The sequence below is a fragment of the Puntigrus tetrazona genome, chromosome 21 (assembly GCF_018831695.1).
Source record: "Puntigrus tetrazona isolate hp1 chromosome 21, ASM1883169v1, whole genome shotgun sequence".
In the NCBI taxonomy this organism is placed as follows: domain Eukaryota; kingdom Metazoa; phylum Chordata; class Actinopteri; order Cypriniformes; family Cyprinidae; genus Puntigrus; species Puntigrus tetrazona.
In genome coordinates this window covers 11928961-11944632 of record NC_056719.1, presented here as the reverse complement: position 1 = coordinate 11944632, position 15672 = coordinate 11928961, and the positions used below count along the sequence as shown (strand labels likewise).

Sequence of the window (15672 nt, the reverse complement as noted above, 5' to 3'; positions counted from 1 at the left end):
GGCAATAAACAAAATAACATTTGTTTAAAGCTCCGTTCACACAAAGAACTATAACCAAGAAGTTTTAATAATCATTCTATTTATATGAAGGACAATACTGTTTTTTGGCATCAGATGAAATAGAAACACTGACAGCCAATCAGAATCCAGCCTACTTTAAAGAGTTTGAGAATTAGCTGACAATGTAATTGCAATGAAGGCAATGTTAATGCCCATGTAAATAACTAGTATTGTTTTGGTTGTCTTGATAGTTATAGATCTTGGTGTGAACAGTCAGCATGAAATCAAAATGGACCCCATTTACTTTGTTTGCACTCATTTCTAGTCTCATGGTGAATAATTATTAATTGCAATTTAATCCACAAAAGAAAAAAAAAATAGATAACACTTTAGTATGGAGACCAGTCTAGATAATATTTATTCAAAATCACAAAATTAATGCTGTTGCTGTTTCAAAATTAATCAGTTTGATGGCCCGGGTTGGACATTCTTGTTCACTTCTCTCCAAACGTCAGTGTGCTGCAAGTTAGAGATGGCTAGGATATGCACTAAAATCAAACCCCATTCCAGATTCTAGATTTCCTTTCACTCCAATATACATCACAATCCTGAAAAAGAAAAAGAAAAAGAAACGGGCAGCTACAACTTCTGGCTAACAGGCTTCTCAGACAACAATGACAAAAGCCCCACTCCAAATGTTTGGTAAAACAAAGGTTTTGAAGTACCAAAAAAGAGAAAAAAGCTAAACAAGATATTAATGAAAACTGAAAGGTTAATATCCCTCCATTGAAAGTGCAGGAAACCGAAAATGGTCATAAAGGGATTATTACAGTAACCAAGTGGTTTAATCTGAAGGTATGTTCATGCCATATTGTGATTACCTATGTTACGAAATACCAACTTGTAAAAAGCATTCACATCCTCGTTATTTCAACTTGTGAACTGGGAGCTTTTCAAAAGCTATGGCTTGTACCCTGCTTATACCATGTAACCGCTGCATCTCATGCGGAACCTGAGAAAAATGCTGCCAATTTCAAAGAACGCTATATTTCTGCTCTAAAAAATATGAAATATGTTTTAAGAAATGCAGTAAACCATTGTAAAAACGTATTATGTATATATACATGTTACACCCCTACAAAGAACACATTACTTTAAACACAGACAGGAAGCATGTGATGTGTGATACACAAGAACCAGTGAGGTTTGTTCTTGGATGTGATGCACGTCATATAAACTAGCACGTCTCTTCACAAAACATGGAATAAACCACTTGATGGATCAAACGGATTACTTTAACAAAAGCTTTGTGACCTTTTTGGATCTTCTCAATTTTGGTTACCTAGGCTTTCATCCTAGACGATTATAGAATTTGCATTCTTGGGTGAGCTATCACTGTAAATCCAGTTTCTGTTTGCAACAAGAAGAGCAACATATAAACCTCACAGTGTCCTCACTGACATGTTCTTTCTGCAGCAGAGGATGGAGCTCAGAGCTTATTGGTGCAGAACCTGTCAAGGAGCTCAGTAGGGCAGTTGCGCGCTGTGAGGTCTGAACCCCCGCTAAGTGTGAAGTGAGTGGGAGGTTCACCATGAGCTTGTGCCTCAGTTCTCCAGCAGGGGCACAAGCTGTTGCTGCGGCTAAAGCTAGTTTGTAGCAGGAAGCCTGAAATTAGCAGGTTCCTCTTACTCAATGAGGCTTAGCACAGTATATAAGGGGGTTATTTTGGCTTGAGGATAGTTGAGTCTTTAAAAGTGGAACGTGCTATTTTAATATTCTTTCTTCTATCCCAGATTAACGTGCTACAAGAAAGCTATTGAAGGGATGATTTCCTATGAAAAGTATAAACATCCTAACACTGTGTCACTTTCAAAACATTGCTTGGTTTGTGTTTTGTTTGTTTGATTTGCCCAGGCTGACATAGCAACTTCAGCTCAACCAATGGTGTGAGTTTGGGGGCAGGACTACCTGTCTAGTTGACCAATGGAATACAGGTAGTGTTCTAGGAAACTTGTTGGTAACAATAATTATTTTTGCAATTCCATTTGGTGACCCAATTGTCTCTGACATTTCAGATTCAGCATTCATAGTTAGGGGAAGCCTTATGAAGTGCAGTTTTACAAATTTATTCTACTGCTGGGTATGAGATGTCTTGTTTCATTCCTTTGTAATTATGACATCGTTAGTCCAACTCATCAGGGAGTAAAGAAACATCTGGAAAACTGAATGAAAATGAAAAAGCCCATTTTATGCAAACAAGCTTCCATTTTTCTCATTAGTCAGATTGCTGCTTGTTTGGCTTCTTGACTCAAGTCACCCACACATGCATAGATGTTTGTGTAACTCTTTGTTAGCGATAGGTCACAATGATCGACTAGTCATCCAACAACTGACAAATGAGGTCAACTAGATAATCTAGAGTTTTTCTTGTACATTTTTAGCCATGAGGTATTAATTAGTGTTTCAGTTTATACTTTGGGCCTGTTAAATGAAAGGTTAAAAAAATCCCCGGATGTACAAATGGTGCACAAGATGATATAGGCACAAAGACAAATTACTATTAGAATAACACATAACACTAAAAGAATACAATAAACATTAATTAAATAACATAAAGCACAAAAGTGTTACACAAAACACCTTTATGTAGATTACTGATAACAAAAATAATTAAATTTTTATAAGAATGCCTGTTTGCTTACTGTAAATTACATACTATTTTTTTTTACTTCTAAAACCCATTCATTTCATTGTATTTACACAAATATACGAACATAATGATAAAGAACATTACCTTGAATTCTCAAATCAGGAGTTGCTGTTACCATAGAAACCCTGCAAAAAAAGCTCATAAGAGAACTCCCACTCCCATTAGGAACACCGAATGATTTAATCCAAACTCCATAATTTCTTAAAACATGATTTTTTTTCCATTCATTTTATACTCATAATGCATATCTGTAACTCTGAAATTTTTGTTTTTTGTATTTTATTTTTAGATCGTAAAAAAACTGTACATTAAAAAAAACATACAAAAATGCATTATCATTCCCAGTGCTTTATGAGTTGCATTATTCATTGCTGCATTCTATTGTACATGGCTTTATTTACACTGAAAAAAAAATGAGTCTTGCATGTCCTAACTCATTGTATTTTGTGCTACATTTCTTTACCGTGACTCCAGCAGTCATCCTCTGTGCAGATACAATCCTTTCTCTCCACCTTTGATGAAACTGAGTGTACATTACTCTGATTCAGGATCCGACCAATAGCCTTTAATCTTCTGAACACTCTCTTTTGATGTCAGGTTTGTTCAGTGTGGGTTTCGGCAGCGTCATGAGAGCGGTGCACAAGCTCAGAGACGAGAGTCTCAAGTGACCTCTGAACTGTCTCAAATGAATTGAAAAATGCTCTAAATGAGAAACCGGTCGCTGTTTTTTTTTGGGGGGGGGCATCTTAAGCAGCAGACCTTGGTGGCACTTTGCGCCGTTTGTGTGTGTGTGTGTCATTGTACCGTGGCGGCAGAGGATGAAAGGGGAGCACTAGTCAGGTGGGGTTGCTCCAGAAATCTCCTGGCACCTGTCGCCTGGGAATCTTTTGGAGTGCTTTGATGATGTCATTAACATTCCACCAGCGATGCTCTCCAAAACATAAAGTGGCGGAGAAAGAAGGAAATAAACAGTTTGCAAATTCCAGAGAGCACAGCTCAGTGTGCTAAAGTAACAGAGCGGTTTAGAGGTACAAATGAAATCACTCTAGAGCTTTGGGCATGGGATTGACTGGGAGTTGCCTTCCAGATGACAGCTCTCATTTCTGGAATGGCCTCTGCGCTTTTATTGTGAACCTCGACTTAAGAGTCTTGTGATGTGGCAGCTGTGAAAGAGAGAGCAGGAGAGTGGTCTGGCCTGCTTCAGAGAAGTCTCCTGATACCTTAAACACACACCTCTTCTTCCTGTGGAGGGAATAACAGAGACTGGACTGACACACATGTGTTCAGGGAGGATTGGAAAGGGAATCTTAAGCCAGATAAGGAGTCCCTCCCTAAGGCTGTACTTACTTGAACTCACTGTGAGAAGCTCATATCTGAATTCTTCGAATTATTGGATGAGATCGAGATTTGGGTTTGTTGGTTCATGGAAACAAAGAGGTGTTTCCCTTATTGCTCTGTTTCTTGCTCTCCCTCTGGCCCAGTTGTGCTGAATGTGTGCTACAATGCTGTTTTAAAGCGATATTTCATGTCAGATTTTTCAGTCGAGTGAACCAACTTAGCACAGCACTGCAAAAATCATTTTCTACATTAGTATTTTTGCTTTGTTTTAAAGTTAATTTTACCCGAGAAGCAAAATTGCTTGAGATAATAACACTTCTTTTTCTGTATAGTACTACCCTTCAGAAACTTGAATATTTTAATACGTTCGAAAAAAGTTTAATGATCGCCAGTGTTTGGTTAATTGTTTTAACCAAAAATTACAAATATGATATAAAAAACAGTATTTCTAATTGTTATCATTGTTACAGTAAGTTGATACACAGATAATATTTTTTCTGAATATTTTTTTTAAGCAAAAAGTTCAAAAGAACAGCATTTATTCAGAATAAAAATCATTCGTAACATTGTAAATGTCTTTAGTGTCACTTTTAATGCATCCACTATATTAATCCCTTTAACAATACCCCAAACGGTATTGTGCATCTGAATTAAGTTTAGTTTTCTTATCCCATTGACCAATTATTTTTTTTCTCTAGATTTAAAGGAAAATGCCACCCAATTTGTTTATTTTGGGGGGGGTTTTGTGCGCGAAATATATGGACTTTTTTAGATGCAAAATTACGAAACTAAAACCTAATATAAAAATATCAATGAAATACATTCCAACATTTAAACTTATTACATATTTTTAGAGAAAACCAATGTTAATATTGCATTGCTAATTAAATAAGCAACTAGTTACAGTGATAATTGTACTAAATATGTACTAAAATTTTACCAGTGTATCCAGCATTGTACTTGAGAAAGCATGCAAAACTAATGGTGCATCATCCCATTTTTCTTTTCATTATGAACAGAAAAACTTAAATTTCTTGTTGCTGAAAATGTATTGCATTGTAGCTTTATGCTAAATCTTTGGAAAACAAAACTTAAATTTTTTGGGGGGATTTTCAGTCAGGAGTGTTTTTGAAGTTAAAACCAAAAAACACACAAAAGTTAGTTATGCTATGAAGCCAGTGAAAGTGCTGAAGCCCAATTACCTTCTTAATACCCTGAAATATGACAGTTTAGTTTTGGTTTGTGCTTGGCTTTTGATGGATCTGACTGAAGCAAATGCAAAGGATTAACCTTGCAAGTGTGAGGTGTAAGTATCAGTTTTTCCTTGTGTTTAAGAAAGAGAAAAGGGAAAAGACAATGAATTCTTGGCAGCCGATGATGTGGCGAAGAGCCTGTAACATGAGATCACAGCGTCAGTTTAACCATAGGCCCATTGAAAGAAGAGGTTTCCAGTGAGAGTCGACATCGAATTTTTTTTCAAATTACAGTACTATGTGAAAAAGGAAGCTTTTCATTTTTATACAAGTTACTAGCTATTTGGCCACGTGTCCTAATTCTCTTAGGTAGCGATGCTGGAATTGAAAGTACTGATTTTTGAGACTCAACCACTTTGTTTTGTCCAGACCTCTGACAGGAAAAAATGCATGCGTGTGTGTGTGTGTGAGGTCTGGCTTGATTCATATACAGCATGTGTGTGCACATGTGTGTAAATACTTTCCAGTACTTAGCATCCACCGTCGTTGCTTCATCTCATCAACATTCCTACTAAACTCTTTGCCATAATTGGGGAATTCTGGCTCTTTTTTTTCATCATCTGTCATTCTTTAATAGCTCCAAAACCAAAAATCTGTGAAGCAGTCCAGAGCTTTTCCTCCTCTCTGAGAGCTGCTCATATTCCCTGTCAGTTGTTTAGAGAGGAGAAGAGACGTCTGTATGAAATGCAGGCCAGCCATTGGACAGGCTGTGGAAAAGCAGCAGGTTTGGCTCGGGGAATGCGGTTGTCTTTGCCCGGCTCAGGAGATAAATGATCAGAAGGAACATGTAAGGCTGTGTCTCTCTCGGTGGAATTGCTATTCCACTTCACTGTGTCTGATCACGCACACTCAGGTTTCTGCTTTTAATTCACGATTCAATAATCCTTGAGTAATCTGACCTGAATCACTGGACTGGCGCAATTTGCCACATGGGTAACACAGACTAAAATTCACATTCATAGACGCAAGGTGACAGCATTTTTTTATTTTCGAATAAAAAGAATAGTTCACTTCAAAATAAAAATTCTGTCACTCAAATCTTTAATGACTTTCTTTCTTCTAAAAGGAAAAATTAAATATGATTGTTTTTTAATAACAGCAATTATTTAATTTCGAATAAAGGAATAGTTCAGTTAAAAAATAAAGGTCTGTCATTCAAAACCTTTATGACTTTCTTTCTTCAAAAAGGAAAAATTAAATATGATGATAATTTTTATTAAAATTTTATATAAATTATTTTTTGAATTTATTAAAATAATTAGATTTTAATTAGTTGTTGGTGTATATACAAGGGTTGGACAAAATAATGTGAAAACCCAGTATTATAGGGTTTAATATAATTTGTCCAGGCTAACAGTGAATAAACAAACACTGCGATTATATTTTATCATTTTGTTGTCTATACTCACTAAGTTTCATATCAGTATAAGTTATAGGTATAACTTATTGTATAAGTTATGTTTGGCACTGTTACGTACAAGAAGCTTGTGAAATGGGTGACTTGTCAGACTTCCAAATCATGGCAAATCATGGAAGTATATTTAATAAAAGTGCCTGTAACCTTAACAGCCCAATTGTTTAGTGCTTTAAGGCACATAGCATGGCATGACTTCATCAGCCTCAAAACGCAAGAAAATTATAGGAACCATCAAACACTAAGGATTGTGTCCAGACAACACAGAGCTGCAAAGTGACAGCAAATCTCAGTTTTCTCCCTGAAGACCCTGTTTCCACAAAAACAGACCATAAAGAACTTTACAAATCCAATTATAAATAGCTGCAATTGCTAAAACTTTGATCAAAGATACCAGTACTACAATGAAAGAAGAAAAAAATGTTGCCATAATTATAAATCCTGGACATTTGTAATACCTAGATGAACTAACATCTGGCCATTTCAATCATCCGAATGTGACCCTTTAAGATATTAAATCTTAAAAAGATTGTCACATTCAATATAGATAGAGGAGACAGATCACAGGCAAGAACAATCAGCTGTGTTGTCCCAACAAAAACACACACAAAGAAGCTCATCATCTCACTGTCTTCAGTTGCATAAACACACTCAAAGACCTCATATGCGCCTTGGCTGTGCTTAAAACGAAATGAATGAAAACACTGTAAATGTTCTGTGTGAATGAAAACACGAGTCACTGCTTTGTACGGCAGATCTCCTTACAGTTCTTAGTGAAGCAAATCTTGTTTAAAAACAAGGTTAATATCCCATTTTCTTATAACCAAGTCCTGTTTGGAAACCATCCAAATCCGATCTTGATTGAAACCTAAACCTTACTTACTCTTCTTTCTCCCAAGGCTAGTATTGAATAACAGTCATCAGGAACTGTGGAAAAACTGCTCTCATCTGGGATCCTAAAGAGCAAAAGCATACACCGCTGGTTTTCTATGTGCTATGTTCCATGACTGACAGTCTAGTTCATCATATGCTACTCTTACAAAGAGTTCTAATATACCTGGAGAGAGCTATCGTTTAGCATTTCCATTCATCTCAATAGCATTTGCTCAGCTAGAGATGTACTTAAATGCTGCTATCAGACAAGGACAAACACAGTTCTTTCTTATTTGTATTTCACTTTAAAGGTACAGTGTGTAAGATTTCACAGCTAGAGGTCACATGTTCAAAACAATAACAAAGGCGAAGCTTGATGACGCTGTGAAGGGGCAGGATGATGTTCCTCTCACAAAATTAATAAAAACAAAATAAATAAAAATGTTGATTTCAATATTAATTATGTTTGAAATTCACAAATCATGTTCACAGTTATTCAAACACTTAATAAATTATACAGAGAAGGTGAGCAAAGTTACATTGTCAAAGAACATTATGATTAATTTCAGCCTAGCATGAAATTAAGCACTTTAGAAAAAAAAGCTGTAATTAGTAAAGCTGTCTACACTGTTTGATGAATGTATCGCTGTCAGCACAGATATGGAGCATCAAAACATTGACCAGATATAGATTTAATGCTGCAGTCAGCACTTATCATTTCAGCCATAATGGGTTAACTTTAACTGTGCAGCCGGGTTTTTTGTCGCTGATAAAATAAAAAAAAAGAAAAAGAAAAACACTTGCACAGTGTGGATATTACATCATTGATAGGCGGCCATGACCATGGAGTTACAGGTATGAGTCAATTTTTTAAACTGGAATTCCTCTTAATTTACAAATCTCTGGGAATTTTTGGAATAACTTAATACACCACTGTAAGAAATATATAGCACTGTGCAAGTGGTTTTTACACCATGAAGTTAAACAAGAGGCTAATATTTTGTTCAAGTCTACCTTGGAATTCCATATTTATAAGTTGGGATGTCATAATTATGATGCTTGGTATATTCAAGTCACCTTCGTGGGAACAATTTCAACAAATTTAGATGATGCTGCATCTATTGCGTTCCCTGTTTTTTCTCACTGACACATTCCAACTTGAGTTTCACCTCAGCTCAATGGCGTTCATGCGTTTGCAATTTGTAAATCCGATCATTCAGAATACATGATTTGGAAACACCATAACTACTGAAGCTAAAGTGGCAAATATTTTGCTGAGGAAGTTTTTTTTAAAGAAGTAGTTCAACTATGAGGGATAGTAAATTATGGCTATTCCCTATAATGAGCAGTTCCACTAACATCATGTTCATTTGTCATAGTCCACACTCTAACAATATCCCAGTGACAGATTGGACAGGACAGGACAGTATGTTAAGTGTAGCAATCTGTCCATCGTCGTTAGTGTCATTACACCAAACCACCCACATGCTTTTCTTTCATCCGATGTAACTCTTTTTTTACACTATATAAACAGCTTCCTAATAGCCTCCTGTGTTATGTCAGAGTCTGGCCTCTCATGGGCCTCATGCTGGAGAAGCACTGCACTGCACTTCCTCCCTGTCTCTTGGCTTCAGCTCTGACTGTAATCCTTCATCTTTCTTTCTCTCTTTTCTTTCCCTGTGTGAGACACTTTGTTTTGACTTCATCGTTGTTACTAAGAATCCTAGCTGAATACTAGTGACTGTTATAAGAGAAAGGTGTTTTTTTTGTTTGTTTGTTTTTTGCTTTTTAAGATCCTTTCTTTTTATCACTAAATGCTTTAGCAAGGTTGTTGAAATCCATATAAATCAATGCGTTGTAAAAGCATTATGACAAAGAAAAAAAATATATATCCAAGATGGCTGACAAATTAAGAGAATTGAAAATATTCATTCTATGTCAAACTAGTCAAAAACTAGTCAAAAAAAGTTATAAAAGGTTATGCCTGGGAACCCAATCTCCTCTGAGCTTTAAAAGAAAAGGCCAATGAAATCGGAGAGCAGAATTTGCATGCAAAGGCACTCCCCCATAAATATTGGTATATAAGATGACAGCTGGTGACCACCAGCTATCTGTTTTGGAGCTGATCACTTGTAAGCATTGAAAAAAGAAAAAAAAACAAAAGGAAGATTTCCTGCAGATATTTTCTGCTGTGAAGAAAAAGATTCCATTGTGCAATTCAACAGAGTAATCACCCTTCTTGCAAAGTTTAGTACCACGGTCCTTCCCTGGGCATTCCAGCTAAAAGAGCAATTTTCTAGAGTGTCTTAAGAGAAGTCTTTCCAACCATGTGCCTTTAGGTGTTATTTCTGATGACAGACACGATTGCTGTTGCATGCCTGGGCCAAAAAAAACTGAGATGGCGTTTGTTAATGGCTCGTGCCCACATTGTGAGTTCATGTCCATGGCTTTACTGAGAACACAGCTCTCATTTATTATGAGGCTAACCTTGACTGCTACTCTAAAGACTATGCAGCTTTGCTGGTTAGCGGCAAGGGAGACCTAAGGATCATAGTCAGAAATGTTTCGCCGAGCCAGTCCCCATGGAAATCCAACCCCTCCCAGCACTGGACTGTGGAGCTCCCGAAAGATGGCTCTGGTCCAGAGGGGCCATCTCTGGCTAAACCTGGCACAGATGAGTGATGCACCGTTCTCCACTTCAGCGACACTGTCGAGGACTTTGCCCAGCATTTCTTGGCAGTACAGAAACAAATGGAGGTCAGTGTGATTACAAAGCTTCAGGTGCCAGGTCTTCATCTGGCTCAACTCTCTCAACAGGGACATAGAGTCTTTAAGTCTTCTTGGAGGTGTCAAGGCATGTGGTGGTTAACACAGATGCCTCCATGATGGGATAGAACATTGTATGCAACGGGCACGCAGCCTTGAGCTTTTGGTTGGGACCACCACTGCAGTGGCACATCAACTGCCTAGTATTGCTAGCAGTGCTGCTTGCTCTTTGCCGGTATCGACTGTTGCTACAGGGCAAGCATGTGCTGGTCCACATGGACAACATAGCGATGGTGGCTTACATGAACCACCAAGGTGGGATCCACTCTCATCGCTTGTCACAACTTCCCCCCATCTCCTCCTCTGGATACGGCTCAAGTTGCTGTGGCCCATTCACATTCTGGGGGACTTGAACCATGCAGCTGATGGGTTCTTACAACAACTCACTCGTCCCATAGAATGGAGACTCCAATCCCAGGACAGTCCAGCTCATTTAGAGTCAATTCGGCAAGACTTACTGTATGTAGTTCCGAATCCCCCTCAGGGCTTTCTCAAGTATTCCTTTCCCCCAGTGAGCCTTGTTGCACAGACCTTGTGCAAGATCAAGAAGGAAGTGGAGCAGGTTCTGTTGGTTATGCTGTATTGGCCCACCCCAAACTTTCAGGACTATGGAGGGATCCCTTTGAGATACTTGACTTTAGCTGAAATGCGCTGGTCAAGCACACTTCCATGAATAGGATGGGCAAACTGCATGCATTTTTGGTCAACGAATCATGCTTTGAATTTGGTTCTGCTGATACTCACATTGCCTCTATACACCAACCTGGTTGTGTGCACAAGGTTTCCACCACTCCCTTTCGGGTGGTGGATGCCATCACCTTGGAGTACCAGTCTCAAGATGTGTTATGCCCCCAAGGAGTGAGGGCTCACTCCACTTGGAGTGTTTCCTCTTACTAGGTACTGCCACACAGCACCTATGTAGACATATGTGGAGCTGTGGGCTGGGTGACCCCCAAGATTTTACAATCTTTGTGTAGAGCCTTTGTCCTCCAGTCTATTGGGTAATATCAGTTAACTGCGTGAGGTGGCTTGCAGTGCTCTTTTTTCCTCATTGTCTCGTAGTCCAGACTAGTCGGAGTAGTTTGTGCTAAACCCAAAGGGGGCTCTTTCACTATCTTCTAGCATCCATGTCTTAATAATCGAGGTTTTTTGCCAACCGAGTTCCAGTTACTAATACTTACTTCCTAAAATTCCACATGACGTTGTATCTGTCATTGTGCTCTGCCCCTGACAGTTACATTGGCACCCCTGGTGGGTCTACTATTTTGGCTTACACATTGTGGTTAAAACTTGAGTTAAAATCTATTATTTTATGAGTATTTTACTACATATTTGAATGTGGTACAGAATATTTTTTGCTTTAAGATTATTGCACTGTTAGCTTTGTGAAATGTTAATTCCAAAATTTAAATCATGATCGGAGTCTTTCATCTTAAAGGAAAACTGTCTCTGTAGGTTCTCTTGTGAAAAAGGAGTGTGCTTAATTGTATTGAATGTGCACGTGTAGTGTACTTTAATCATAGAAAGTATATTTACTTTTACATAGTGATAACTAAAAAAACTTTACTTATATTTACTTGATATTATGTCTCACGACACAATCCAGTACTCTTTTAAAAAGTGCACTTTGTAATAATGCAGAATTAAAAAAGCAAAGTGAATTTAAAAAGTGTACTTGCAGACAATACAATAGAGTAGGTTAATGAATTAAAAGGCCACTCAAGTGTACTTAAAAGAGCTATTCAAATATAGTTAATAACACTGTGCTGTCAGGACTTTGTTTATTAAAAGTGTCATGAAATGTCATTTCGGATTTTGATATTATGTTCCCCAGTGTTTTTTCATTCTCATTTTAATTATCGGTGAAAAAACTCTCAACTTTAAGTGGCATTATCACTTTTTTGACAACTTTATTGTGTTGTTTTTACACCTTTCTTTATCTTTCAATACAAGATACACTGAAAAACTGGCATTCACAAAACATTGCGTAATGTGAAGACAAAAATACAAAAAATAATAGTTCAATTTCTGAGCCATGCTATTAAAATACATTTTAGTAATGCATTTATAATAGATATTTAGAAAATAAATAATTTTATTTAGATTACATTAAATTTATATAATATTTGAAACTACAAAAGGTTGAATGTAAAGTACTTGATTATAATTTTAACTGTAGTGTGTTATTCAATATTACATTTAATGTAATTTTATGTATATCACATTACAATTTTTTTTCTATTAATGTGTAATTGCAAATATGTTTACGTGTAATTTAATTTACCATAAATGCCTTTTAGTATATCTGATAGTACATTATAACCGTATTTCAAAGATATCAATTATAAATTTACATGTAAACATTATTAAAAAATAATCACTCTTAAATGTTATGCATTTAAGATAAATGATAAAAACCAAAACAACAAAAAAGATCCATTTGGAATTGGAGTCTGCAAGCCTGTTTCTAGGGAGCCCCTTTAGAACATGGTGGGGAAAAAATTTAGGGTGGAAAGACATTTTTTTTTTTTTTATCTTATGCGTTCTCTTGCAAACTTTTTGCGTTTTCTTGCAAAACTTCTCTCGCGGCAAATGTGTTCTTATAGGAAGTATCTTCACGCTTTTGTTGGCATCTGTACAGACAATCCTTTTTTATGTAATATAATTTTCAGATAACTTTCACTGACATCAAAACTTTGTCTTGAACTAAGCACTGACCGTATTTCTTTATACCTCAGTCCAAGTTCAAAATAAAACTGGACCTGCTCCAGTATGAATGTACAGAGCTGTCTGAACCACTGAAAGCATAAAGTAAACAGGAAGTGTTTATCTGAGCTCAACTGATTATGGCAGAAGGTTTGCGAGGGAATGCAAATATCTTTGCAAGAGAACGCAAAGTTTCTCGGGGGAACTCACATATCTTTGCGAAACAACACAAAAGTTTTGCGAGAGAATGAAACTATCTTTGCGAGGGAATGCAAAAGATTAAAAAAAAAAATTCCTCCTACCCGAAATTTCTCACCCAGAATTTTGCCACCACCATGTCACTTAAAGGGCTCTGTAAATTAGAATTAGCATGCAATAAAATGTCTAGAATTTCCATAATAAGTACCCTTTTTTTAAAAAGTATGGTAAAATATGCTTGTTCAGAGTAGAGGTTTTGTCTTATATGACACCTCCCACCTCCTAACCTACCCACAAAAAAAAAACAAAAAACACACACACTGTGATATTTCAGTTCAAATGGGAACTTCTAAATTGACACTGATTATATTTTCTCCTAGGTGTGGATTAGGTTTCAATGAAAAATATTTCTTATTCTTTGAAGTGGAGACAGTAATTTGCTAGGCAGCAGGACATTGAAAAAATACCTTGCATCTTGGCTATCAATTCCTGTTAAATTTGACAACAAGAAAAGTTTGGTTAGAACCAAACTGGCCACCTAGAGCCAAGAAAACTTGAAGCAGTAATAGACTTGAACTGAATAGATACAGAGCTCACTGTTTTGTAGCTGTCAGAATCAAACTAATATCAGCTTTATGAGCAATCACACACGTATAGAGTGACCATAGAGGGTTGTGGATTTCTTATTAGACAGGGAGGCTGGCCGGTTTCCACACATTCAAGCAGACACAAACACAGATAATGCATCTGAATCTGCTCATGAACTCTCCATTGGATATTTTGGCAGATAGTGACTCTTCAGATCAGCTGAAGTCTGCTAACCACAATCTAGCTGATATGGAGGTCTTGGATGAAGTTGGATGGTGCAGCTGGCCTGGCTTGTTCTGTTGAAGGTTTTGTGCTGTGTTTTTGTGCTTCGACTGTAACAAAACAGAACATTTTAATATAGATTGTTCATACGAGGCTATAAGCGCCTAACTGTGTGTGCTTGAAAGGGCCAAAAGATAGGCACTAGCCATAGTTTTTCCATGAGGAAAGAGGGACTTTGATGATGGGTTCCATTTCAGATTACGGGATCTGGAGATGTCCCAAAAGACTCCAAATGGAAAGAATTAGTTTGTTGAAAGGCAGACGTGTTCGATTGTCCAGTAAAACCCCAGTTGACTAGTTTTTCCAAGTAGTCACTCAGCCTCAGTTCCTTGCATAAATCATGAAAATGTGTTTTAAATGTGGTAAAATGTCATTGGAAACAATGTTTCATTCCCAGTCTCTAAACAGGAATATGAGTTATTCTGTACTTCAAAAAAGCTAAGTTTTAACTTTAACAGGAAGAACCTAATCTGAATGATGTAATTGATATATTTTTTTTCGGCTGGTGTAAATTATACCACAGTCACAGGCGGTCATTCGGCAGCTCTTCAAAATATTAGTTTAAAAATTACATACAATTTGTATCTGTTTGATTCTATTCAAGTAAGTAGGCAAATATGCAGTCATATAATATTTAAAAATATTTTACATAGAAATGTTAGAGGTATGGCTGATGTTCCACTACATTTATATATTTTAAGTTATATTTTTAAAAATAATATATTAGTTTATCTAACATCTAATTTGTTTTAAATTGTAATTAATTGAAATAATGATTTAAAAATAGGAAGAAAAAGTTTTTCTTTGTTTAAAAGCGCCAATCCCGAACTATTAGAAAAGTAGTGTGTGTGTGTGTGTATGTCTGTTTGTATCTGGTATTGCCTACATTATGGGGACCAAATGTCCTCACAAGTATAATAATACTAGTAAATGTTGACCTTGTGGAGACATTATTGGTCCCCACGAGGAAAATACAGAATACAGAATGTTACACAGAATGTTATACAAAAGTTTTTTTGAAATTTTAAAACTGCAGAAGGTTTTCTGAGCTCAGGGGTTACAGTCAATACAATATATTGTGTGTGTTTCTAAATGTGTTTTATTTCTATCCTTCTATTGTAACATCCGGATTTTGCTTCTCAAGTAAATTGATACAGATTTTTGCAAACAATGCAAAAACACTTGCTTTGGACAGTGTATAATGCAAGAAGCCGATTACATCATGCAAAGGTGCATTATCCTATTAATCCCTTGCTTTTTCCCAGATGTAGGATGTCTGGTAGACCCATTCAGGTCTTCAAAGTAAAAAAGGAAAAGCATATCTGTTCTCTGGTGACACTGTCATTTTCATTTGCAATAGAGAAGACACTGAGTGGATTGGAGAGGACAAAAGTAAACGTTAGTTTGTTTTGTTTTTACATCAGCACTTTCAATCCGTTTTGTCCACATGCGAAAGCAGCCCTTCATGCAGTTTATGCAGCATG

General features: G+C 36.7%; 1 protein-coding gene across 3 annotated transcripts in view; it reads left to right on the top strand.

Annotated features, from left to right (window-relative positions):
* adamts2a (ADAM metallopeptidase with thrombospondin type 1 motif, 2a) overlaps window positions 1-15672 on the top strand; it is a 57778-nt gene that overhangs the window by 9398 nt on the left and 32708 nt on the right. The gene's annotated exons all lie outside the window — the stretch shown is intronic.